Raw genomic sequence first — 25,261 nt, 5'->3', positions numbered from 1 at the left:
TAAGTCAGTACCACATCAAAACCCTAGTTTGTATGGGAGTAGTGAGACTGTGTTAACTTTGGGCAATTCAATTTCCAATTTTGCATTTTATAAGGAATATATATATACAGATATAGAGATACTACGAGAAGCTTTCCACTCAACAGCCTACCTTTATTTTGTTGCAGACTAATATGAAACATTGGGAAGAGTCCATCATACCCTTTCCCACCTTTGCAGCTTGGCAGAGACTCTTTGAGATGACTGAAAACCCTTTTTGCTGTAGCCTCCCTGCTCTGACCTCTGCTGTCCTACTGCTACTCTAAGGTAATGTGATTTGACCATCATACTTTCTGCTTACATGCAAGTATTAACCAAAACCATTTAAAAAAAAAAAAAAAAAGTCAACAAATTGCTTTCATATTCACACATTCATGAAATAGGACGTTTGCAATGCAAAGGCCTGTTTTCATTTGTTGTATTGCAAAATAAATGTCTGGCAGGAAGCAAAGCCATCTGTAGTTTCAAATTTCTACATGCCCGGCATGGTACACCAGCCGATAACATTATGACAGTTTCTTGGCCACCTCAGCTGGTCAATGTGCTCTAACTTATTTGGAGGGTGTGTTCTACCTGTTGGTCCACCTCCACACCAAGGGCTGCTTCTTCATGTCTGCCTGTTGCAGTCAGGCTGCTGCAGCAATCCTGCAAGACAGAGCCATCCTCCTATGGGAGTCTCATAGCAGTAGCAGGGAACATAATTGTATTTACTGAAGCTTAGGGTTACCCCTCACGTTGTGAGCATGGATGCTGCCTTGAAGGCATGCCTTTCCCCTTTTCCCCCTTTGGTTTTGGCTACAGGTGATTTTCTTACATTTGAAGATTTCAGAATGGCTGTGGAGGCTTTTTACTCTGAAATGGTGTTTTCTAAAGACAATACCAAGTACTTTCCACTGCCAGTACCTCTTAGAAAGGGCAAATCCATAGCAGGACTATCTTAGGCTCAAGCAAGGTAGTCTTTAGTTTAAGGAAAGCAGACTCACGAAGACAGCAAAATCACAGCAGTAATGATTTGCTCCCTGCCCTTATTGAATGACATTAGTCTGTGCAAGAGCGAGCCGCCTGGCCTTGGTCTTGGGTAGCCGTGTGTCCCAGCTGCTGGTGTATCCTAGTTGGTGTATTGAGATATTTTTGACCTGATTTTTTCTTGACCCACAAAATGGCAAAATTTGATGTTGCCCAGATAGCTGAGAAGCTTGAAACTTCCCTTTTGTAAGGCTGCACATACTCAGGCAGCAGATTTTGAAAATGAGGTGTAGAATGTAAGCGTGTCAAGAGCCTGCAAGGTGTACCGTAACTTTAAGACAGGTTAGGGTTGAGAGTGGGCCTCATAGTCATGGTTCATGCCAGGACTGTTTGTCATAATAGCAGTACAAGGAACAAGTACACTGTTGTCAGTATTATTTTAGGAATTTAATCAAGGGCCATAAGCTGACTCAGTCATAAGTGGATGATCAAAATCTCTTTTCAGTTCTACTCTCACAGAAATTGTTCTCACTCTTTTCACCTAGTTTAGCCTATATTCCTTTTATATGCTATCCACTGAATTCTGATTATATTCTAAATGATTTTTTTCTTTTTGTGATGTCTTGATTGTCCCATTTTTTGTATGTTCTGATTGCAATTAGAAACCAACCACACTTTATTCAAGCTAGTGGTGTCAGAGGGTTTTAAAAATGTGCATGATGAATTAATTCACGCATCCTTTATTCAGAGAAAGAGGTGTCAAGTGAAAGAGGTGCCAAAATTTAAAAAAAAAAAAAAATAAATCAGTATTTCAGGAAATACCAGGATTTCAGATTTCTGTATTTTACCAGTGAAGATCAGAGTAAGACAGCAATAAATTATTATAAATCTTCAACTAGTCTGAAGTATGGACACTGATAGTTCAAATGCATGTCATCCAACCCGTCATCCCTTTGTCTTAATGATAGACTGCTTGGTATTTTCTCCTAAAGCTTTATTTAACCTATTGTATGTTAGGTTTCCCGTGCCAAATCCTCTAGGTCTATTTTCATAATTTACATGATAAGATAAACAGTATTTGTCTGCTGAGGAAGGCTAAATTGCCTGCCTCTTGCTTCATGTCTAATCTGTTGCTTCAAATAAGATAAAGCATATACAGCATATAAATAATATCAGAAATTTATTTTTGTGGAACCCATATTGATGGAGTTTTAAAACAAATAAGCACTACGTAGTCTTGAGCAAAGGTTATTGACTTTAACTGTTTAATTCCCTGACTTCTGCTGTCCTTTTTGTAAAGGCCTCTGCAAACAGGCACACGTTGCCCAGCGTCCTGGGCTTGTGCTGAGCCGGTGTTTCAGTGCACTGTCAGGGGAGGCACATCTTCCTGGTGAGCACCCTTGCCTGCTCTGGGTGATGAAACCCAGGGAAATAGACCTGAGGCATCCCTGCGGAATATAAGGGGAAAGGTAATCTCTTCTCTAACTTCACTGTAGGCTTCAAAGACAGCCCAGGCACAAACAAGCTGGCACCATGGGGCCAGGCATGCTTGTGGATTCACAGCCATCCCACCTGCAGAGGCAGGAAGCCAGCGGCTACTGCTTTCTGGACCTGCTCCAGCTTGTCAGATTCCTCCGAGGCTGACAGAGAGCAGCTGCAGTCTTACTACAGGGAATGGGGACCCAGGCAGAACCAGTGTCATCTTAGAGAGCTGGACAGAGAGGCCATGTGTCAGACAGGTTGATCTCTGGTGAATTTGGTTGTGTTCATATTCCACAGAGGTGTAAAGGCAGAGACAGCGTATACCACCAGATGGATAAACATTAGTATTAAACAACAGCTATGCAGCTGGAGTACGTTTCTCAGATGAGATATGAACTCTCTGAAACTGCAGCCCTCCAGAAGGGAAAGTGCGAGGTGGAGGGTGATTTGTTATTTTATACTTCAGTGCACTTTGATGGGCAGCAAACCAATGTGGAGAACTGTGCCACTAATATGCAAAAGAGCAATAAGATGGAAAACCAGACATAAGTAACTCTTAAATGATTGTGCTCCCCCCTTCTCCCCACTAACCTCCTCCCCCACATTCTCAAGAACCTCCCCGGAATGATATTACATTTTAAAGAAAAATCTTGTTGAATACTCCAAGTCCAGGTATTATGGTGTGGTGACGCTTCTCATTGGAATGGGCTAGAGAGTTTTGTATTCAGTACAAAAGAAACACAAAAAATACACTGAATTTTGCATTCATAGGAGAGTATATAACATTATTTGGATTTTTCCATCTTCAAAAAACTGATACAAAGAATTAGTTCAGGAGGATATTGTGCACTTTTCTCATTGAGAGGTTTGATATGAATACGAGGGGGAAGAGAAAATTGGGCAATGGGACAGGATGAGAATTTGAAAACTAGAAAGTAACATGGGTTACTCAAGTCAGAACAAAACAAATGGTAGTTACTAACTCCAAGTGCAGCAACGTACGGTTAAATTTCACTAAAAAACAAAACAAAACAAAACAAACTTCCATGCAGCTGTCTGTTGATAATTGATCATTTCAAGACTAAAGTTTCAAAATATTTAAGAGAGCTTTGCCCTTGTCCTGGCAAAAATCAGGTTTTTACTTCATTAGTATATATCTCACACTGATTTATTGTATTGCAATTGCTGTAGTTTGGCATGTATGTAGCTGAAGGCCATGTTTAGAATCATAGTGTTTAAATGTTTTTGTTTTAATTAATTCTGTGTTAAAATCATTTAGTGCTAGTTGGCCTGGAGACCTTCACTAAAGAAGACTTCACTTGTCCATGTGATATTTCCTGGTAAAAGAATGGTTAGATAAATAAACATCACTACCACCACCACTGAAAACAACAGCAAAAAAATCCACCATGCACTAGCCAAGTTTTCATACTGGCATTCCTTTCTAAGTTCTCATCATCGTCAGACATCCCCTCAAGTCCTGCCATGGTATTGTTGATTTTGTATTATGAGAACAAGACAAGTGCCTGGAGGTGCTGCAGATAGCATAGCTGGATTAAGGAAGCCTGCAAATTGTGGCAGCAATTCCCATTAAAAAATTTTTAATTACCACACAGATCATGCCAAGAAACGATTGCAAAATATGGATAGTTTGATTTGTTTCATGTCTCCGGGGTGTGTTGTAAAATGGGAATCTGGGACTATTACCTTTAAAAAAGAGTAACTATCACAAACAGACTAACCCATGATGCTTGCAGTGCCCGTAGTATTCTGCTAGGTCAAGAAAAATGATGGGTGAGCCCTTAAAACAATCTCTTGTATTATATTTTAGCAGATAGAGGCACTTTCTTTTGCTAACTTCCCTCTCCTGTGGAAGTCCCTTTTTGGAATATTTACTTTGGCAAAATGAAGCCATTTTCTGAGATGTCCAATGTTACACTGCCTCAATAAGAAAACTGTGATACATGACACTTTTAGGGGAGGTAGACTCCAACCTGAAGACTGAAGAAACATGCATATCAGCAGGAAGGCAGCAGAGATTTCCTGGAAACCAAGCTCTGTATATTGTCTCCTCCTCCTCCTCTATCTTGTGGTGGGCAGATACAGTTGGGAAGATGAAGTATTTTCTAAATTGCATCTTAAAACTTTTAATGTTCAAAACAGGACTTCATGGAGACATTTGAGTCTCTTACCATTCGATGAGTCATGACTCCATTGTTTTGGTTTTTTTTCAGTGTGAGAATTTTGATTTATCAAGATTTTTGACCCTGTCACAGAATATTAAAAATGCGAGGGATGTAAATTTAAGGATTATTTTATCAGGGTTTTGTCATTCAGCTGTAGGTTGGGTCCTGTTAAAAAGTTTTAAATGCTTCACATCTGCTGTGCCACAGCAGAGGAAAACAGAACCATGTCTGAAGTATAAAGTGCGGTTGCAGTCAGAAAAGTGACCATGTGAAAATGGCATGTTCTTAGTCAACAGATCCGTTCCCTATGTGTTTACCACTTTCATATGCATGCTTGCCTTGTGAGAGTAAGTCTGTTACTACGTTTCAATCCTTTTGCCTGTGGAGTGCCAGCAGGGCTACGGGAAACAAACACTATGGTGTGCTGTCTGTCACGTCACCAATGGATTCATTAGTGAAATCCCAGTTTCAAAATGTTTGTTCAAAGACCTCAGCTTCAAAATCTTTCACCATGGAGAGGGTTCCTGACACAGCCTGACTTTCAGAGGCATGGCTGACAGCATAATACTGGTTAACCTTGCTTCCGTCTCCATTCCCCCCCACATGCCTAAAAAGGAACAAACCAAAACAAACTCTAGTCCAAAACCAAGCTCACGTACCATCTTTTTGGTTTCAAACCAAATAAATTTGATCTGGAAGTCATTGAGAAACAGTAAACACGAAACCCTACCGTGACATATTTACAGAGTGATATATTCAGAAAGTGACCGCACTTAAATAAAATAAGTTCAAAGACCAGTAATCAAAACCAAATATGGTCAGTCCATCTTCCAAAACAAAAATAAAAAAGACAGCTGAAACTATCATTTCTTGGGTTGGATGGATATTGGTATATGAATGGTAGCAAACAGACCATAAGCTGGTATGATCAAGTATGACATGGAAAAATTAGTATTAGAACAAAAAACTTACATGAATGAAAAGCCTGAAGCAAAATTTATCTGTTGGCTTTTACTGTTCATGTTATTAGTGTTCTAGAAAAACTAAGCAGAGAATATCTCTTCTCTTCTCTTCCTTGGGCTGTTTTAAGAGTTTGTAACACAGTAGTGAACAAATCAGTGCCATAATTCAATCCTAGGCTTTTCCTCTGCTGCAAATGGCCAGCCCAGCTGAGGTTGCAAACTCATTTTTCATAAGTAATTTTTTTCATCTGCATACTTCTGAACTGCTCTGTCTCACGGGGTAGGGTGAGTGGGCATACATTTCTGCAATCCCAAAAGGTAAGTAGATGTGCTCTGTTTTGGGCTGTCTGCAATCACCAATGTCAGGTAACGTTTTAGTCATTTGCATTCTTGCAAACTGTGAACTGTATGAGAGGTGACGTGTAGGAGGGTGAAAATTATATCTCTGGAACTTTCCAAGTGAATTTCCACATGTGGAAAGGCTGGAACAAGCTGTAAATTGAAGAAACTTACATTCACTTAAGCCTTTTTAAACTTTCTTCTAAATCCATTTAAATATCTTATAAGGTGATAAAATTTAAAAACCCCTTTTCTATGTTGACATGCTACTAATTTATCAACTAGTGTACTTTGAAGTGAGTGGGGAAGGAGGAAGATACTAACAATTTTGATAAATAACTTTCAACTTTCTTGCTTTAGAAATTATTACTCTTCAGCTGCCATGTGTTCTTTCCTACAATATTTCACTTGCACTTGTTCTGTTTTCTTCCTGTGATGGAAGTCTCAGTGGAAAGTACTATGTCATGTAAATAATATACACATGACAGTCTATTATTTTGTGAGGTTATTAATCCCTGTAGAGTTGAGAGCTTTCTGGTTTGCCTTAATGTAAAATCCATAAGCATGTTCCCATACAGAAAAACTCTCGCACTTGTATTTCATAAAGCTTAGAAAAGATCTTCCCTGAGATTTCCTGAGAAATTTTAAGAATCTTAAAAACATCTTGATATACTTTGAAATGCAGATTAGGATTCAGACAGGCTTCACTTTTATCTCTGTATACAGTACTCACGGATATTTAAAAATTACTTAAACCCCTGCTGCTTCTAAGTTTGGTGTGTGTTAATGAAGCCTTGAAGAAATCAATTTTAATTGCAGATGGCACCAACACAAGTTGTCCCTCTCAGGAACAGGGAAACATTAATGTAGGGAACTGGAATTAAGCCAGCTTGGAGTACAAGAGGTGTTCCCAAAGTCTCATATCTATACATAAATAATGCCTAATTCCCGCCTCCTTTATCATATATCCTTACTAAATACTTCACAAAGCTGCAAAGTTAGAAATGCATGTGTGAGTGTACAGTCAGAGTTTTTCTTGACTTGGAATTTTCTTGAGATAAGGTCTAAGTCACATCTATTTTACTATAAAAGCACAAAATTGGATTTTCAAAGTGTTGTAATTAGACAAATCAAAATAAGTGGCACTGATGAAATCCTCTTCCTGGGGACTGTTTTCACCCCAGGTTTCTACTTTCTAGCTGCTTCTAGAAAGTCTTGCTGTTCTAAAATTGAAAAGAGTTTTTTTTTCTTTTTTTCCTGTGGTGGAATTTTTCTCTTTCCCCTACATTTCCTCTCCCTTTATTTCTACAATGACTGAACTGTTCAAGCTTGATAAAAAAAGTAAAAAAAAAAAAAAAAAATTAAAAGTAATCACCTGTGGTCAGAGGCTCAGAAAATATAATCTTAGTGATAACTGTCTGAAAGATCTGTCATTGTCTGGAAGCAAGAGCTGTACTACGGACTTCTGTTATCTTTCTTGAAGCAGTGACAGCTTTTGCAGAATCTACGCTTTAAGAACCATTAAGTTTGTAACAACCATTATTAGGTACGGTTTACAGTATCTCCCTGAAAGAAATAATTTCGTAAAAGTAAAATGAAAATCTGTAAAGAAGAAAACTGAACAACTTACTTAATGGTCACTTGAAAAAACAAAATGACTTGCATAAAGTTGAACAGGGAGAACCAGTAAATATGCAGGCTGTGAAACATTTTTACTTCAAATACATGTGATGCCCCATAATCTCTTAGTAATTCTTTTGCAAGCAAACAGATGTCGAAATGCCTGGACTGCCCTCTCTTCCTCCTGTCCCATGCACCCCTGAGCTCTACATTCCCTGCAGGGTGGGGCAGGAAAGGTGCAAAATCTGGGGCGGTCTCTTTGGAGCTCCACAGCCTTGTCCCACTAGCCCCAAAGAAGCAGTTCATAAAAACAGTGAAACAGGCGTCAGCGACTCACAACAACTCTCCTGTTTCCTTGCAGGCTGTCCCTGAGGCAGTGGCAGTCTCTCTAGCCATGTTCTCTGGTGTCCGACACACAGGTAAACAAGCTTAGGGTTATTGTAGCATCATGACTTAACAGTCCGCTCTGAACACACTGAGCAACATCAATACCACATCTACACCCTGCTGAATCCAACTCAAGAAAATAAGCTGGGAAGCTGAACACCAAACACATAGTCAAGACTACAGGATCAGAGGGCAATTCACACAACCGAGTACAAGAAGTATCTAAGAAATAACAGTGAGAAAGTCATGTGCTGGAAGTGGTCTTTGTAAACACTGGGCATTGCATCCCTGTGTTTTACAAAGATCACAGAGAAGCCAACACCAGTGTGAATCTTAAAGACCAAATAAATGTGTGGTTTGCCTCCCAAGGTCTTTCCCCTAGTGCTATTATCTCCAACAAAGGGACCAGTGTTATAAAAAGAGTCAGTGTTGGCTGAAACACTTGAATACCATTAAGAAAAGTGTCTCCCTCCCTGGATTACAAACTAAAAGGTTTGACTATTTATTTATTTTTAATAAAATTGTAGTAAAATTATCAATGGCCCTTATGGTAGCAGTAGCTCCTATGTCTAAAGTGTAAGCCATTAGCTGTGAACATAACAAAACAATATTTTAAAAAAATTATAGGAGTATTTATAGTTCATATCAATCAGGCTTTTAAATGTAGGATTGTTTCAGTTTGGTTTGGTTTGGGGTTTTTTTGCTTTCACATTTTAACCTCTCTAATGAGAAGAAAGATGATGCTGAAAATACTGATGTTAACACCTGCTCTAAGTGTACAAACCCTGCCCCCGGACACATGTTCACATTTCTTTTGGCAGAAATAGTATGAATTCTGCACTGACCTTCTGGAATTTTGAAATTTTCTTCTTAGCAGCAGCATGAGATCTTCAGGAAAGCCCCACTGGGGAATATTTTTCCGTGTTCTTCCCTCCTTTTTTCTACTTCTGACGCCATCTGGTAAATTGGATTTTGGTACGTTTGCATAGCCACTTCTGTCATACTCTCACTTCATACTCTCAGTTTTTTCATTCCAACATTGCTGTACTCAGTGCTCTCCAATGCTTGTGCAAGCACGCTGGAATTATTCTTTTTTATTGGGTTACTAAGCACACCACTGAGGATGTTTACTGAGGAAGGAAAGCCTGACACGAACCAATAGATTAATAGAGAACTGGTCCCAGATTTTTTAAGAGAGTCTGGAGGGGGTTTATATTCCAGAATTTCATCTTTGGTGAACAATGCACTAAACTTTAATTGATTCCTGCACAGTGTCTTTGACTGATGAAACGGACACTGCCCAAAGAAAAGCAGCCATCAAAAGTTTCACATATGTATATACAAATGGCCTTGGAACAATTGCAGTGAGACTTTAGATCCTGCCCCAGTTCCATGCTGAACTCCAATTAAATGTTTTACCAAATACCAACAGTCAACTACACCCTGATTAATATTCCTTACCTCAAACTGTATCTGAAACAGGTTTTGAATAATACACAGAAAAAGTCCAATCTTGTTCCCAAGTAATATTGAAATCTTGTATTAGTGAGTTAAAACAAATTCATGAAAAGCTATAGTTTGATGTTACAGAAGATACTTTCTTATTGAACAGGGTTGAAAGAAATTACTTTTTATTCACACTCTTTTTTTTTTTTTTAATATGAGAGACAAAAGTTTAATAAATGTACTTCATATCTGCTGTGCTATAGCTGGGTACCCTTAAGACTGTGGTCTGAGTAACATGTAATTACAGCATCTTCTGATCCATCCTCTCACGGGTTTAGATATCTAATTTTTATTTTAATTTCCTTATCCTTGTAAGGAGACAAGAGTTAAGTAAATGGTCTGTATTTATCTGTCAGTCTTCAGACTTTCTGCTTTCTTCTCTTCCCCATCCTTCACCCTTTCTGCCACAATTTTTGTCATTTAATTCATGGTCATTCCAGCCAGGCTTGGCAGGCAAATAGACATCTCAAAGATGGGTCTGCCTGTGCGGGTTTCTAGGCATGATCAGCCAAGCTGGGTAGCGAGCCTAGAAGGAAGACACAGTGAGGATAAAGCAGGAGGAACAAGTGTGGCCTCTGTCTTACAAGGCTTTCAGATCTCAGTACCACTCTGGACGAGTGACAGGACATGTCATCTCTGGTGGATAAGAGACATCATCTAGGGTGTCAGCAACAAAATGGGAGGGAAGTTCATGCAAGGGGAAATTCTTCGTGAGACAGAAGGGACATATCTGTAAAGACAGAGGTTTCATTAGTTAAGCTGTTCATTAGTTAAGCAGAATGACTTTCAAGTACCTCTAAAATTAACATGGGTCCTAAGTCTTCAAAGAGGTCTTTTTTTTCCCCAAGATGTTCAATTGCTGTTTTTGTCTGTGTACACACATATATTTATTTTAATTAATTTTCCTTTACCCATATGAAGGCTATTAACACAATCAAGTACTTTTGCTCAGTAATTCCATCTCAGAGGCATGTATTTTGCTGTCAACAAGAAAAACAGCAGAATTCAAAACAGATCAGTTCTTCAGGATTACATTTGTTAAAAGATAACATGCTTTTGATTTTATGAATGAAACACACATGCTAAAATGACATTTTAAAAGCAGCTAGAGTAATGTTTGAGAAACAAGTCCTGACAACAGCTTGGGAAAATAACATAAAGCCATTTTCACTATGTTAATATAACTATGCATCTCAATGAGTGAAAATCCAAGAGGTAGCACATCCACTGTGATTCACTGAAATCCTCCCCTTTCTGGTAATATCGCCAGAAGAAACAAAACAAAATCATGTAGCACTGTTAGCCTTGTGGTGTCAGGAGTGGTGCTATATGTCATCTTAGGAAGAATTGCCAGTCAGCAATTGTCCCTGGCTATTTTTTTGGTCATTAAAATTGATTCAAACTCATTCCCTAAAGTCTTCGCAACATATTCTGTTAATACTTTGTTAATTTCTGTATGTCTTTATTCTTCAAACCTGCAATAAAATGAAGAGATTTTCACCCAAGACAAATTTTCATGGTGCTGTTATACTTAAATTATGGATTTTACATTCTGGATGTGAGATAGTTACTGTCAGTTGTGAACCTATATCTTGTACTGATGAGCAGTTATTCACCCACTGTTAATTTAGCAGAATGGCTGGACTGATAGAGTAATATGTAAAAAGTCAAAAATCTGGTGTACAATTTGCTGCAGAAATTTGTTTCTCCTTCTGAACTTTCTGCCATTTCTCGTAATGATAAAATGATGATTTTTTTTTCTCTTCTTTCCTTTTTGACAGAAGTCTTTATTATTTTCCTTACTTGTACAATATGAAGTATTTTATGCAGTGATTTATTTTTTTTAATAACTCAAACTGCATCTTTGCTATATTTCCTAATGTAGGCATGGAACAAGTTATTGAACTTGCTGAAAAAGAAATTCCCTACCTGCAAGTAACTTTTTTTTTTTTTTTACTGGCTGATTGTACTAATTTTAAGATTCAGTTCTGACTATACTTAAAAATCTCAGTGTTCTAAATGGCAACCAGAAAATCACCTAAGTTTTAAAAAGAAACTAGTTATGTAAACATGGGTCATCCTTGGGATACCCAGTTCAAAGCATTCTCAAAGAAACATGGGGTTTGGAAGGTATTGTCCCCTAGGAATTTTCCATCCTTTTCAAATCAAGCATAAGACAGTTTTTAAAAATTAAATCAATGGTCCCAATTGCAGCTAGAGGCAGACTTCCCAAAAATTTACAAGCTGGATGCTACAGGGTCAGGATGTTCTGTTTCCTCATAAGCATCCGAACACTGGAACTTTTTTCCAAAGTAAAATACAAATTCCAAGTTTTAGACTGTTTCCGCCCCCCCTCTAATCTTTGTGTGCGGTGATTGAGACTAGACTGCAAGAAAAAAAGACTTATCATTGACAAAATAGTTACTTTTGGAGTAGATATATCATCTGTATTGCTAAAGTCCTATTTAATGTAGTGGAGTGCTGTTCTGTTTTATTCTGTGCAGTGTAATTGTATGGTGTTGATTCAATCCCTGTGTCCACTTGAGTTTGACGCTAATCAGCTGTAATTGCATAATTTACAGAGAAATCCTCTGCTGGTCTAGAAAAGACCTTCTGCATTGCTGGGCTCTGTAGTATCAGGCCATCATTCTTGCGGTTCTCAGCCTTTCACAATCCCATTAGTTTGGCAAATGCCCAAAAACATATTTAGTCATGAACTCATTACTGATACAACAGGCAACACAGGGCATGAAACACAATGCTGCCCACAGCATTCCTCAATAATATGTTCTGGAATGCTTATCTTAGATTCCAACTTGTTATTACTTTGGCACACTTAAATAAATGGACCTGTCAACAAATAACAATGCAACAGGCAACGTTTCTTTCAAATTATGTCATTGCCCTCCAGATTTCATCGTCCATATGTGAGAAGCATGCTGTTCTTGGGAAATAAGAAACATGGGAAAAAATAGTGCATTTTTATTAGTATTTGACAGCAGTTCATGTGTGATGACTAAAGGAGGCAGTGATACCAATCTAACACAGAAGCATTATGGCAGCCAAGACCAGTAGCTTCTACCATATACATCACCAGTGAATCACTGCCTCATTTATCCAAACTACCACTTGCCACCAGGAGAATCCTTTGACTCCAATTTGTGTGCAAAATGGTGGCACACAAGAGGCAGCCATCCAGAATTTCAGAGGCAGAATTTAAGAAACAGTCATAAAAAGTATGTTTACGATGTCTCTGTGCTTCCCTGCATCCTTTTGCAAAGTATAGGAAAAAATCTTTATTTATGTAAGCATTTTGGTACCTGTTTTGTTCATTGGAAGTTACTGAAGTGCTTATTAGTAGTAAGGACCAATATGCTCTTCACATACATTGCTCAACAAGTAGAGTACTGAAAGAGTGGTAATTTTCTTTTTTTTTTTTTATGGTTTAGAGATTTAAAGATTCCGGTGAGATTAACAGTCTGAGATTTTAAGTGAGCCTTCACAATATTTCATACTTTAGGAAGAAGCTATTCCAGTCATAGGATCTCTGTGTGGGAAGCGTGTGGGAAGGAGTGTGTGCATAACTGAGGACCTTCTGAAAAGAGCAAGAGCAGCTCTTTCTTGGTTTACACACTTTTAAAGAATACAGTGTGGTTTTAGGATTGTGTTTAAAATCCATATAAGTACTTCTACTCTGGGCACTGGGAAAGGCACATCAAAGAGTTAAACATGACATTGAAAATGGTATGGTCAAAGAGAAGGCACGAGTGGGCAGTAAGTAATGCAGAGGCAGTATTGCTAATTGTGAGTGATGTGGGGTGTCGTCAGTTGTAAGACAAACCAATAAAATGGGCAATTTGTTAGCTATCTCTCTTTTTCTGTCACTGGGAGTTATCTTCAAACGCAAAAATATTAGAAGCAAGAACTATTCTCGTATATCCAAGTAGATGCTATATCCTGATACATCCAAATACACTCTTCCAAAACAAAAGTAGCGTAATTACATATTTTATTGTTAACATGCTGCTATTGCTACTGAGAGAGGCAATCACTTTCTTTGTCTTGGATTTTAAGTGTTCCTTCATTGCTGTACTTCCCTTACTTGAGGCTTTGCTTCCAAGTGATACGAATTTTGCTGCACTGAATCTCTATTTATGGCCAGTCCACTGCTGAAAAGAAGATTGACATTTTCAGCTATGCTGGGTATTTCCTATTGTAACAGCCTACTGTTTCCATAGAAATCCTTCAAAGTGTTTTAATAGAATGTGATTAAAAAAGGAGTTTTGTTGACACATTTATTCTGCCAGATTTTTAACAACTTGATTAATGTCTCCTCAATATTCACTGCTTTTAAAAAACAAAAACAAAAATGCAGAAAACGTACATGTTGCTGCAGCACTTTCACTGTCAATTTCCAAGACCCTTGAATTCACTTCTCCCTTCTCTTTTTTTTCCTCCCTATTCCACCTCTCAACCCTATCATCATTCTGTCCCTGAAAGCCCTTCTCTACATAAAATTAGCACTAGAAAATCTACAGTGGTGACAGAAAACCCTTAAATCAGATTCTGAGCATTTTATGATTCATCAGAAACTATCTATACCTCTGAATCAAGTTGCTTACTAAATGGTGGCTGCATTATGGGCAGAGCATTATGTGAGTAAACCATGCCACACATTGTCAGAACTTCTGGAGCCTGCTGGAGATACCCACGTTGAACTGAATACATTTTGTTTTAAGGGGGTGTTGATTTAAATGTTGGATGATTCAATGCCTCCTGCTGTCTCCTGCAGTGTGGGCATAATAGTCATACATTTGAATGCAGTGCTTTTTAATTGCTTTCATTTAATGTCCATCCTCCTCATCTAAGTCACTGCACGATACCAGTTACCCTGTGAAATGTTCTAGCTATTCCGTTCCATACTCACTCCTTAACAGGCTCCAAAGTTGTAGTCCAACCTTCCTAGGAGTCATTAATTCCATCTTTCAGCATCTGTGCAAGATACATTTCATTCCTCTCCTGTGATTGCTCTGTTCACAGAAAAAGAAGAAGAATTAGTTGTCTCTGTTAAGTATGAACAGAAATAGATAATGCTCACAATGGCACATCTTAATTTGTTTTATAATTAAGTTTTCTGACATCTTGAAATGAGGTTTTGGTGAGTCTGATGATGATCACCAGACTTTTTAAAGTGATCATCTGAAGTATTTGTTCATGACAGCAATGGAATTATTATGAGCAACTTCTAAGTGTTTGCTTGTGAACCTGAAGGTTAATTTGAGTTCTAGCACAGAGTGAGTGGGTTCCCACCTTTTGTATCCATTAGGTAATTTCAAAGATTTCAAGCCAGTAACCTGCAAAGCAGAACTCCCTTGATTTGCCAGGCCCTACAATGACCCCAGCCAGTGAAGCACAAGGAGACTCCTTAACTAAGCATGTCTGTTTATTCTTAGACAAAATGTTTTTCTTATTTCTGACTTCCTCCAATTATTGTGCATTTTACACATTTTGAGATAAGTTTCTGTGTGTTTCAGCATGGGCCTTTAGTGTCTGTTCAAATGTCTCCTGTAAGTATTTTGCAAATGTCTCAGACAGCAGGGTGTATCTAAAATGGCACTAGATGCCTATACTTAAGCACCTGAATCTCATCCCTTGTTACTTCTTAGCCAATATTTCCCTCACTAAACACTCTATAAATTAGATGAATATAAGGCACATTAAGTGCATCTTCAAATGACTTGTGGTAGTAAGCTAACTCTGCTACTTCGATTACATTTCCATTGGAGTGAATAAGACCCTTTTTATAGCAAGTATGTCACTGGATCACACTTCATTGACTATCCTGTGATATTTTCAATGTTATCAGAATGAATTGGTGTAATTTGAACATAAACCCCTTTGACTGTGGAGATTGGCTTCTGCCTATCAGTTGCTAAATTCTGTTCAGTGTACGTCAGAGACCAAAACTGCAGCTGACACCCAGTGATGAGGAGAGCTCTGTGCATGTCCCTGGAAAGAGAGGATTTTAGTGTCTTTCTGTCACTTGAGTAAAGTGTAGCTCTTGCCAGGGATTTCTGTAAGAGTAACAAGACTACCAGATATGATACAATCACTTTCTAAATAACACCTTCATGGCACTCATTTGTGGTTTTCCCCATATGGCTTGCTTTGAAGGCTCACCAGCAGCGAGTAAATATATGGACTGCTTTTTAGTTGCACGTAAACTAAACGAAGAGATTTATGAGGAAACTGAGAGAAAGCACAAAGTAGGAAAGCCTAAAAGACTTGAAGGAAAATTGAGAGTGGAACATCAGTGGAGGAGACTGACAGCAGATGCAGATCTGAAGAAAGACTGATGCATTGTGGTTTCTTAGCAAGCCAATCCAGCATATCTATGCAGCCATTACATTAAGAAAACCAGGGAACACAGTAGTCAGTGAAAGATGATATATTGCACCTCTGGTCCTGTTAAAGCAATTTTGCCCATTTAAATAGTAAACAATACAATCTCGTCTTGTGCATGAACCCAAGCATGCAGCCTTTTAAAGCTCTGATATCATAAAAAATGCTCAATGAATGGCATTGAGTGAACAGTATCATACAATATAAGTGGTTATGAGAGCTTTCAGAAACCCCCTTAGGGTCTTCTGAGTTATCTTACAGTTTGCTGCTGCTAAAATTCTTTACTTAAGGGATAGAAGCAGCTCATTAAATTAAATGCAGTTTCTTCAAGATTTGACAGAACATAATGAAGTTAATAGTGATTTGGATTAAGGAAATTTTGATACTGATATTTTTGCTCTGACTGTTGGCATATATTGAATGACTGGATAATTCCTTTGCAATGAATAATGGATAATTTTGTCTAGCATATTGTAATATTATGCACATTCATCATGCACAGCAGAGGTAAAAACTTTGTTCTTCCCTCTTGTTACATCTGGCCTGTGCTGAAATAGGAAACATTGAATTCAGAGAAGTGGAAATAGGGTTGTCCAGGGTTGCTGGGTTTTGTAACAGCTTTGCCAGTAAGAGCATGTTTAAATACAGAAGTTGTATGACTTTTTGTCAGATTTTCTGCATTCAGATCAGCATGGCATGCAGATTTCCCTGCCTTTTGTTATTTAAGCAAAATTAAGGTCATGTTTAGCATCAGCACACAAACTTGCTTCAGCTGACTACAGGCACAATGGTAGTTAAAGTCTAATTTTTCTTAATGCACTCTGTGAATCTGAGCATGCCATGAATTTTGCCATGCCTCAATTCTTATTGCTGCAGATCTTATGGTAAATGCTTACCAGTGGCATCATTACTGAAAAGTGGTTTTATATTCTCAAGTGAAAACACACAATAGCAATGTGGGGGGTTGTTGAATTGTACAGAAATATTGGGAGTGGAGAGCATATTGATTTATTTTTTTTTTGTTGCCTGGGGAAATATGATTTTGCACAATTTCAAATGATCTATCCAGAAATGAATAGAAAGAAAAAAACTTATCCCCAAAAAGCCTTCAGATGAAGGCTGTAATTTGGAAGCTCTGAGGAATTTCAGTAATGAGTATACTGTGAAAGTGCAAAATTTTCAGGCTTCTTCTCTCTTAGTCACAGAGTGGGAACTCAAGCTCAGTGGAAGCTATTCCCTGCAGAAAGGGAGAAGAATGGATCCAGCCACTAACTGGGATAATTAGATCCTTCCTTACACTATTTCCTTCCTTACACGTTTGACTGACCACATAAATATGTTTTGCCAAATATAAAAAAATGGCTTTGTGAATTTGATGGTTAAATAAACTCTGCTGACTTTAAGCTAAAAGCAAAACATGCATTTTCATATGTGGAGCACCACGAAGTTCTCTGAGGGTCTCGCATGAACCAACTGCTTTGTGGAGTGGGCAGCACACTGCCATTCAAATCCAAGTATGCACTGGAAGTGCATGCAGCATCTTCAAACATAGGCAGATAGGTGTGTTAAGTACATCATCTTTGTAAAATGCTGAGAATGTTGATTCTACAGCTCTATTAGCTGAGTTGCAGTCTCAGCAACTAGGAGAAATATAGAAAAAAATTCATCTGGGGAGGGGAAAAACAAGAGAGAGAGGAAGAAGATGTGAGCTGGCCTACTGCACTCTTTTTCTGAATGAAAGGGTACTTGTGTTTATACAGAACAGGTAGATAGACCTGTCCTGGTGCTACCAGAAGCAATTACTGCCAGGGACTTCGAGGACCGTCAGGGACCAAAGTCCTGGCTGCTAGGAGATAAGTGGAAGGAAAGAGTTTGGGAGTTGGCCAGTAAACATTGTTCTTGAAAGATTACTTATGTGAGCGCCGCTCATTGAAATGCAAGCCCTCTAGCCTCTCTGGGAATTACCTGTCTCTTCCCACACACAGCAGTCCTAAAAAGGCTTCTGGGAAGGGGAAAAGGCTGTTTCTTCAAAGTTTCTTCATACATCCCCTCAAGAGATTTATTGCTTTCAGATGCTATTTCTCACTCAATGTGTTTAACACCACTTTTCAGCACAGCTCTGCCCTTTACTCAGTAGGATTAAGTCTTTGTCAAGCCTGGTGAACTACAATGGGCCAAGACTGGTTTAGGAACCTTTTCTCTTGTGTTGAAGTACAGGCTCTACATAAGCCTCAATCTGAGTGCAGGAACTTCTTGTCTATGGCCTTTTCTGACTGCAGTCTAGTTTTATGCTCTTCTTACTGTATCTTTTTCCTTCTGATATCTCTATAACCCAATAGTAAACATTGGGTAAGCAGAATAAAAGGGCAAAAAGAGCAGCATGAGCTACAGCAGATTACATTCTCCACATTTATTGCATGTTACTACAGATATGTTAGCTTTCTGTACATATGCGTTTTACTTGCATCTCCTTTTTTTATTGCTTTGCTTGCCCTGAAGTGGCTGATTTATGTGTTTTTAAATACTTGGTGTAAACAAATGAGTACATGAGACCTTTTGCAGTACTTGTGAAACCCCTCCCAAGTCCATCTGTCCTTTGCAATTGTTCCAAGCCACAGAAAGGAGTGTGTACATGTGCTTGTGTGTGTGTGTATGTAACTATATATACAGCTTAATAATAATCAAGCCTATGCTTTTTCCATTAAATGGTACTGGAAAAAAAAACAGTCTTAAATACATCATAGTTGCAATACAAGATAGTTTTTTACCTTTTCACTAAAAATTAAAAACAAAAAAGAATGTGTCATGCAAAATTGCAAAGTTTGCTGAAGAAATCTGAAGTGGAATGTACTGCTTCTTGAACTGAGTTAGTTATGAGAAGAAAAGGAAAGTAAACAAAGAATGAAAATGGGCAGTACCTCCTTTTTCTTTTGCAGTAACTTGTGATGTCAAAATTTCTTCCTAATGTCCCATTCTTCTCATCCTCCCCTTCCAGATGTGTCTCTCCCCCAACAATAGTACATAAAGGAAAGGTTTTAGGTGAGCAAACTTCTCTTTGTAGTGTGGCAGTTAGACTTGTTCAGAAAATAGGGAAAAATTTTCATTCAGATATATCCTGGTTCCTTTGTGAAATTCATAATTTAAATAGCAAAGACACTTCAATATTTCAAATATTTGAATCAGAGAGTTGCAACTGTGCTGAAGTGTTTATTGAAAATGCAGACCATTTTCCCACTGAAATTTTACTGCCAATGAAAAACATTGCCACTTTCTTTTTGTCAGATCTAGTGCAATCTTATTTAAAATTAAATTAAACAGCAAATTCAGGACTATTTAATGGATTGTTTAACATTATTTAATAGGTTGTCTCAACAGGTTGAGATTTTGAAGTTTTGGGGTTTTTCCTTGTGTGTGTATGTGTGTTTTCAGTAAGACAGTTGTAAACCCCTGTTTAGGTCATGCTTTAATACAGCTAGTGGCACTTTGGGGATGAGATCTGAGCACCACTTAAATTAATACACATTTTGTCATTTCTGTGGATGAGACAGCGTGCCTAAATAAATTCTTTCACCACTAAGCTACACTGTTCTGAAGCTAATGTTTAATGTCACTGTGTGATCCAATAGTATTATTGGTTCTTTATCATCTAAGGACAGTTATTTCAGGACTTATATATGAAGTAATTTGCAGTTTTACTTTCTGTATGTTCAAAGATGTGATGTGCAAGCTCTACATGAGCCACAGTTATTGGCAATATATTAGGTTAGCTCTAGTGCTAATGTGTTTGTGGAAAGAGTTTCTTGACGTTTCTTTATGTCTAAATAGCATGCCATGAACCTTTAGTGACTTTATCACTTTTTCCTCCAGATAAATGATAGAAGTGCAAATAATAATGTTGCATTTACAATATCCTCTCTCCTCTGCAAATCTGTTGTTATTGTTATTTTAGTAGTGATACTTCTTGTTTCAGTTTTCCTCCCATAATGTTATAATTGAATGAATCCTGGAAATGCAGAGGGAGCATTACAAGAATTATACAAATAACTTAAGAGGTGAGGAGAGAAAGGGAAAGAACACTTTAAGACTCCAAAGGAAAAAAGAAATCCTAATCATCTGTTCCTAATTTATCCACCCTAATACAATCTGCCCTATCCAGCTCATCATCTCCTGATGTATAATGCATGGATAAATATTGCTACCTATGTACTCTGTGAATGCAAAGGTAGTTTATAATTCCCCTGAACGGTTTTATTAATAGTACAGTGTTAACCACCTTGGTCTGAGTCATAACTAATTGTTACTCTATATTTGTGAAACCCAAGGAAAAGAAGTCAAGAGGAGGCAGAAGATGGGAAAAAATCCCACCCTGGAGTTAGGTGTATTAAAAGAGTAAGTTCTTTTAGTCTAAGCAAGAAGCTGGTAATACTTGTTAATGTAGTCATTCTTTAAAACAGTTTTTCAGGTATTAAATTAGAAATCTTCACTATGCTCTAGCTATTAACAGAAACCACCTGAATTTCTGGATGGAAGTCCAATGGAAACAGAATTATAATATCCGAAAGCCTATGTAATGGCATGTTAAGTTTTCCATTGACTGGTTTCAGCCCTCATATTCCCTTTTCATTTTTAAAATATACTATTAAGGAGAGGTTGAGAGGTGAGCAAGTTTGACATCTTACCCATTTGTTTCTTCACAACCTATTACAGAAAAATATATCTCTTAGTTTTAAAGGAAATAAATCTAATCAGTAACATTAAGTTGTGTAATACACACCCCATTAACCTTGTGCTTCATGCTGTCTCCAAAAAGCCTGCATAGAAAGGTGGCACACCAGATCACTAACAGGACCAGGAGAGAAACCTGAATATGCAAAATATCACTCAAAGTCCCTGTATTCCTTCATCAGTGTGCAGACTTTGCAGGAGATGAAGTCCAAGGGAGATCTGGCAACAAAACAGAGGGAGTTCTCTGAATATAGCTGCACGAATTGGGCAGGAGAAAAATCCTGGTAAACAGTAAAAAGCACCGGTAAATAAATATAAATTTACTGCTCTGAATTCCTCTGAACCCCTCTGAACCCTGACAGTGACAATTCGTTCCCAAAGAATACCTATTTGTCATTCCACCCACTGCTGTGCTATAGCCGACACTGAAAACATATTAGGAAAGTGTATGTAATGTTCAAGGCATCTTCAGGCTCTTTCAGATGTAGGAAAATCCAGACTGGTTGCTCAACCACCTTTCCTACCAAAACACCAGCTGGAGAGAAGCTCCTAATTATTTGGAACTCAGTGTGCTGTTATGAGCTTGAACAGATGAAGACTAGACAGAGCCAAATTGCCCTTTCGCACCACCTTAACACTGGTATAACATCACCGATTTAAACACCATTAAGTGACAGATGAGTAGGTCTGCATATCTGCATGTAATGTGCAGAGGGAAATGAAAACTTTTTCTTTAAAGGGATCTTTAAGAACTGTTGTGGGCAGAGGAGGGAAGAGGAAACACAAAATAAGATGGTCAAAAAATGAAAACAAGCAGTTCACAGGGTAGGAGGAAGGCGGCTCATGAGGAGAACAGAACTCCCATGTTGAGAGACCTCTGTGCATAGTGTGCTTCTCTTACTGTCATACCTGCAGTATGCAGCAAACACAGAAGAATGCTGTGAGTATTGATGATCAGTGATTTTTCATTCCTGAGTTGTGGAATGTCCAGGTTAAGCTGTGTGAGCATAATGTAAGTAATAACAGTTCATTCAGGAAGCTGCAGAGGTTTTGGCAGCTCCTTCAAAATTAACACAAATACTTGGAGATTTAAGGGGTATGGATTAATTTTGTTTTGTTTATGTTCATTTTGAACAATCTTTTACCCTGTTATCACTTAATGTGAATTGATTCTTGGGAGAATTTTCATTTAGTCTATTTAAGGAAATAGAAATTTAGAAAATTATCTTTCATTACTTGTAATGCTGCTAGTTTCACTTTTGCTTTAGCCTCTCTAGCACAGAATTGGCTGGATTGTATCAATTGACTATTTAGATTCATATAGCTCTAGGCAAAATATCAAGCACAGAATACGTATGTCATCCCTGAAACTACTGATAATAATGTCGTTAACATGACCTATCAGTCTTTATATTTTTCAGCAAGAAAAGCTAACAGTCAGACCACTTCGTTAGCAGAACACAACTGTAAGCCTCTGAAGTATAAATTAAATCTCTTCTTGCTGCCTTTATCTGACTCTCCAAGCTACAGAGGGAGTATTATCAAATCATTTCTTTACACTGCAGAGTAGCATTACTCTTTGGAAGATCTCCAGCAGATGCTGCAAGGAGTCCTTTAGGGGCAGCTCTCCACAGTTCATGCTGCTTTCCTCTTAGTGACATGGAGTCAGAAGACTGTGCACAGGCAGTATTTGATTTTCCTCCATTAAAAATCCTTAAAGCTCCACGGGTAGTCTCCTCTCCTCTAAGAAACCCAAGAATGAAAGCCCTAGTTCAATGAAATTGCCTTTTAATAATAGAATCATAGAATATCCTGAGTTGGAAGGGACCCACAAGAATCATTGAAGTCTGACTACTGGTTCTGCACAGGACAGCCCCAAGAAACACACCATGTGCCTGAGAGCACTGTCTAAATGCTTCCTGAACTCTTACAGCCCTGGTACTGTGAACACCTCCCTGAGGACCCTGCTCCAATGCCCAGCCATTCTCTAAGTGAAGAATCTTTACCCAATCTCCAACAAAAACCTTCTCTAACACAGCATCCTACTGTTCCCTTGGGGCCTATTATTGGTCACCAGAGAGAAGAGAGCAGTGCCTGCCCCTTGTGAGGAAGCTCTGGACAGCTTTGAGGTCTTCCCACAGTCTCCTTTTCTGCAGACTGAACAGACCAAGTGACCTCAGACACTCCTCATATGGCTTCCCCTCAAGGCTCTTGGCCGTTTTCACAGCCGTCCTTTGGACACTCTCTAATTACTTTATATATTTTGTATATAGTGGTGCCCAAAACTGCACACAGAACTTCACATGAGGCCGCCCCAGTGCAGAGCAGAGTGGGACAACCCCCTTCCTTGACTGGCTGGCGATGCTTTGCCTGATGCCCCCCAGGACATGGTTGGCCCTCCTGGCTGCCAGGGCACTACTGACTCATATTCAACTGGCCATTGACCAGGACCCCCAAGTCCCTTTCCATGGCACTGCTTTCCAGCATCTCATTCCCCAGTCTGTCCATACATCCAGGGCTGCCCCATCCCAGGTGCAGAATCTGACACTTGTCTTTGCTCATAGGGTTGGGGGTTGCCCAGCCCTTCAATTTGTCGAAGTCTCTCTGTGGGGCCTCCCTGCCTTTGAGGTGGTCAACAGCTCCTCCCAATCTACTACAACTGGCAAACTTGCTTAGTGTTCCATCCAAGTCATTCATGAAGGTGTTGAAGAGAAGTGGGATTAAGATGGAGTCCTGTGAAACCCCACTAATGACTGGTCACCAGCCTGGTGTTACCTCATTTGCTGAAACTCTGTGCCTGACCCCTGAGCCAGTTGCTCACCCACCCCACGATGTGTTTATCCAGCTGTGTGCTGGACATTTTGTCCAGAAGGATACTGTGAGAGACAGTATCAAAAGCTTTACTGAAATCCACAAAGATTATATCAACCGGTTTCCCTTAATCAACTAGGTGGGTTACCTTGTCATAGAAGAAAATTAGGTTTGACAAGCAGTATTTTCCCGTCTTGGAACCATGCTGGCTGTGACTGATGACTGCGTTGTCCTTCAGGTGTTTTCCAATACATCCCAGGATAATCTCCATAATTTTACTGGTCACTGCAGTGACACAAACAGGCCTTTTAATTTGTCATCCTTCTTGCCCTTCTTGAAAACTGAGGCAATGTTAAATCCCTACCTCATCAGCCGGAAGCCTAAAGAATAGACAACAGACTATTTTTTTTCAGGGACTGTAAACAGATAAATAAGAATTCAGCAATCTGTAATTTAGAATATAAATTTAGGACTATGCCCCTGCTAACATTAATCAATATACATGTTGATTTACATAGAAACAATACAGATAATGTACTGAATACACTATTCAGGATATAAGAGTTTCACCTGTGGAGAATTTATAGCCCCCGTGTATGCCAAGAAAAAAATGTTGTTATTATACGCAGAACTGCAAGGAAACTTGTATTATCAATCAGGCAATAGCATGTCATGTATTTCAGTTCATAAAACTGGCATTTTTAATAAAAGGTGTCAGCTTAATTTAGAGTTTAAGCAGAGAACATAGAGAAATATTTTCCAGTTCATTAGGCCACAGGCCCATAGCATGGAAATAAATTCTTCTGATGAATCCTGTCAGCACACTGTAATTCCAACACTGCCATTTTCTGAAATTAAGCAGACCCATGCCACCCTTTGCTCTGCTGATGGAGCTCCAAATGCTTCACAAGAGTTTCCCAGGGCTGGTTGTGATGCTGCGTCATAGTGGGAGCCATCTCACAGGATGCGCATGGGGAACGGAAGGGGTGTTTTGCCCTGAGTAAGTGGTTTGAGATAAGTTATGAGCTCATGAGTCAGGAAAACAAGCTATTTTCAGTTTATGCTCTCTGCCAGGTTCTGTTCTTGATGCCCACTCACATAAGCATAATTGTTTTGCATTTGTAGCACTGGAACAAGAGCAAGTTTTGAGGACCTGAATATAAGCTGTGGAAGCTGCCTCAATGTAAGGAAAAGGAAAGAAGAAAATCCCAAGTAAGCACTGCAGCTTCTGTGTGTTTGGGAGGGAGGAATTCTATCATGTGCTGCCTGTTGGAGGGGTTTCCCTTCTTTATTGTGCCAACTGGCAAATCTCTTACTGAAACTTCTGTCAGTTTTCAGTATTACTACCAAAAATCAGTTGGCAGTTGTAATCCTTTTGTTTAGATAATTGAAATCCACTGTAGAACAAAAGATTTACATCATCTGCAAAAGTATTCCAGCTTGTAGAAAGTGTATGGAATTCTTTGTTATTGTTGACATTTTCTTTTCAACCATTCATATTTCTAAAGGAGCAAAAATGTCTTGGTGCAGCTTGCCTGGTGATTGCATTCAGGTTAGATATTTAGAAACAAATATTGCTAAGCTATAGCACTGTTGCTAATGGTAGGTGAAGGTTGTCTTGTGTCATGTGAACTGGTCAGAGGGATGGGCACATTTCATCTGCATTTTCCCTCTTTTTATGAAACAATACACTGTGAATTGGAGAACACTTCATTTAGCATAAATTGTGCAACAAATGGCTTGCCTAAGGGAAATGGAGCACACAGCTTAACCACAAAGATTAAAAATATTTTTTTTTGTTTTCAGATCTGGCTAATAATTACACAGTGAACGGTG

General features: G+C 38.7%; 1 long non-coding RNA gene across 2 annotated transcripts; it reads left to right on the top strand.

Moving 5' to 3' along the window:
- The first annotated feature begins 261 nt into the window (after positions 1–261).
- On the top strand, positions 262–25,261 carry LOC113983153. Of its 2 annotated transcripts, none has more exons than XR_005562435.1 (3): positions 262–306; positions 24,551–24,637; positions 25,232–25,261. It is a non-coding gene; the product is annotated as an uncharacterized LOC113983153 (long non-coding RNA). The 2 variants fall into 2 exon arrangements; XR_005562436.1 differs by lacking the exon at positions 262–306 and adding an exon at positions 24,382–24,425.

Source organism: Pipra filicauda, unplaced genomic scaffold (assembly GCF_003945595.2).
Source record: "Pipra filicauda isolate LSUMZ 115617 unplaced genomic scaffold, ASM394559v2 scaffold137_size4652046_pilon, whole genome shotgun sequence".
Lineage (NCBI taxonomy): Eukaryota > Metazoa > Chordata > Aves > Passeriformes > Pipridae > Pipra > Pipra filicauda.
This window is presented reverse-complemented; position numbering and strand designations above follow the sequence as displayed.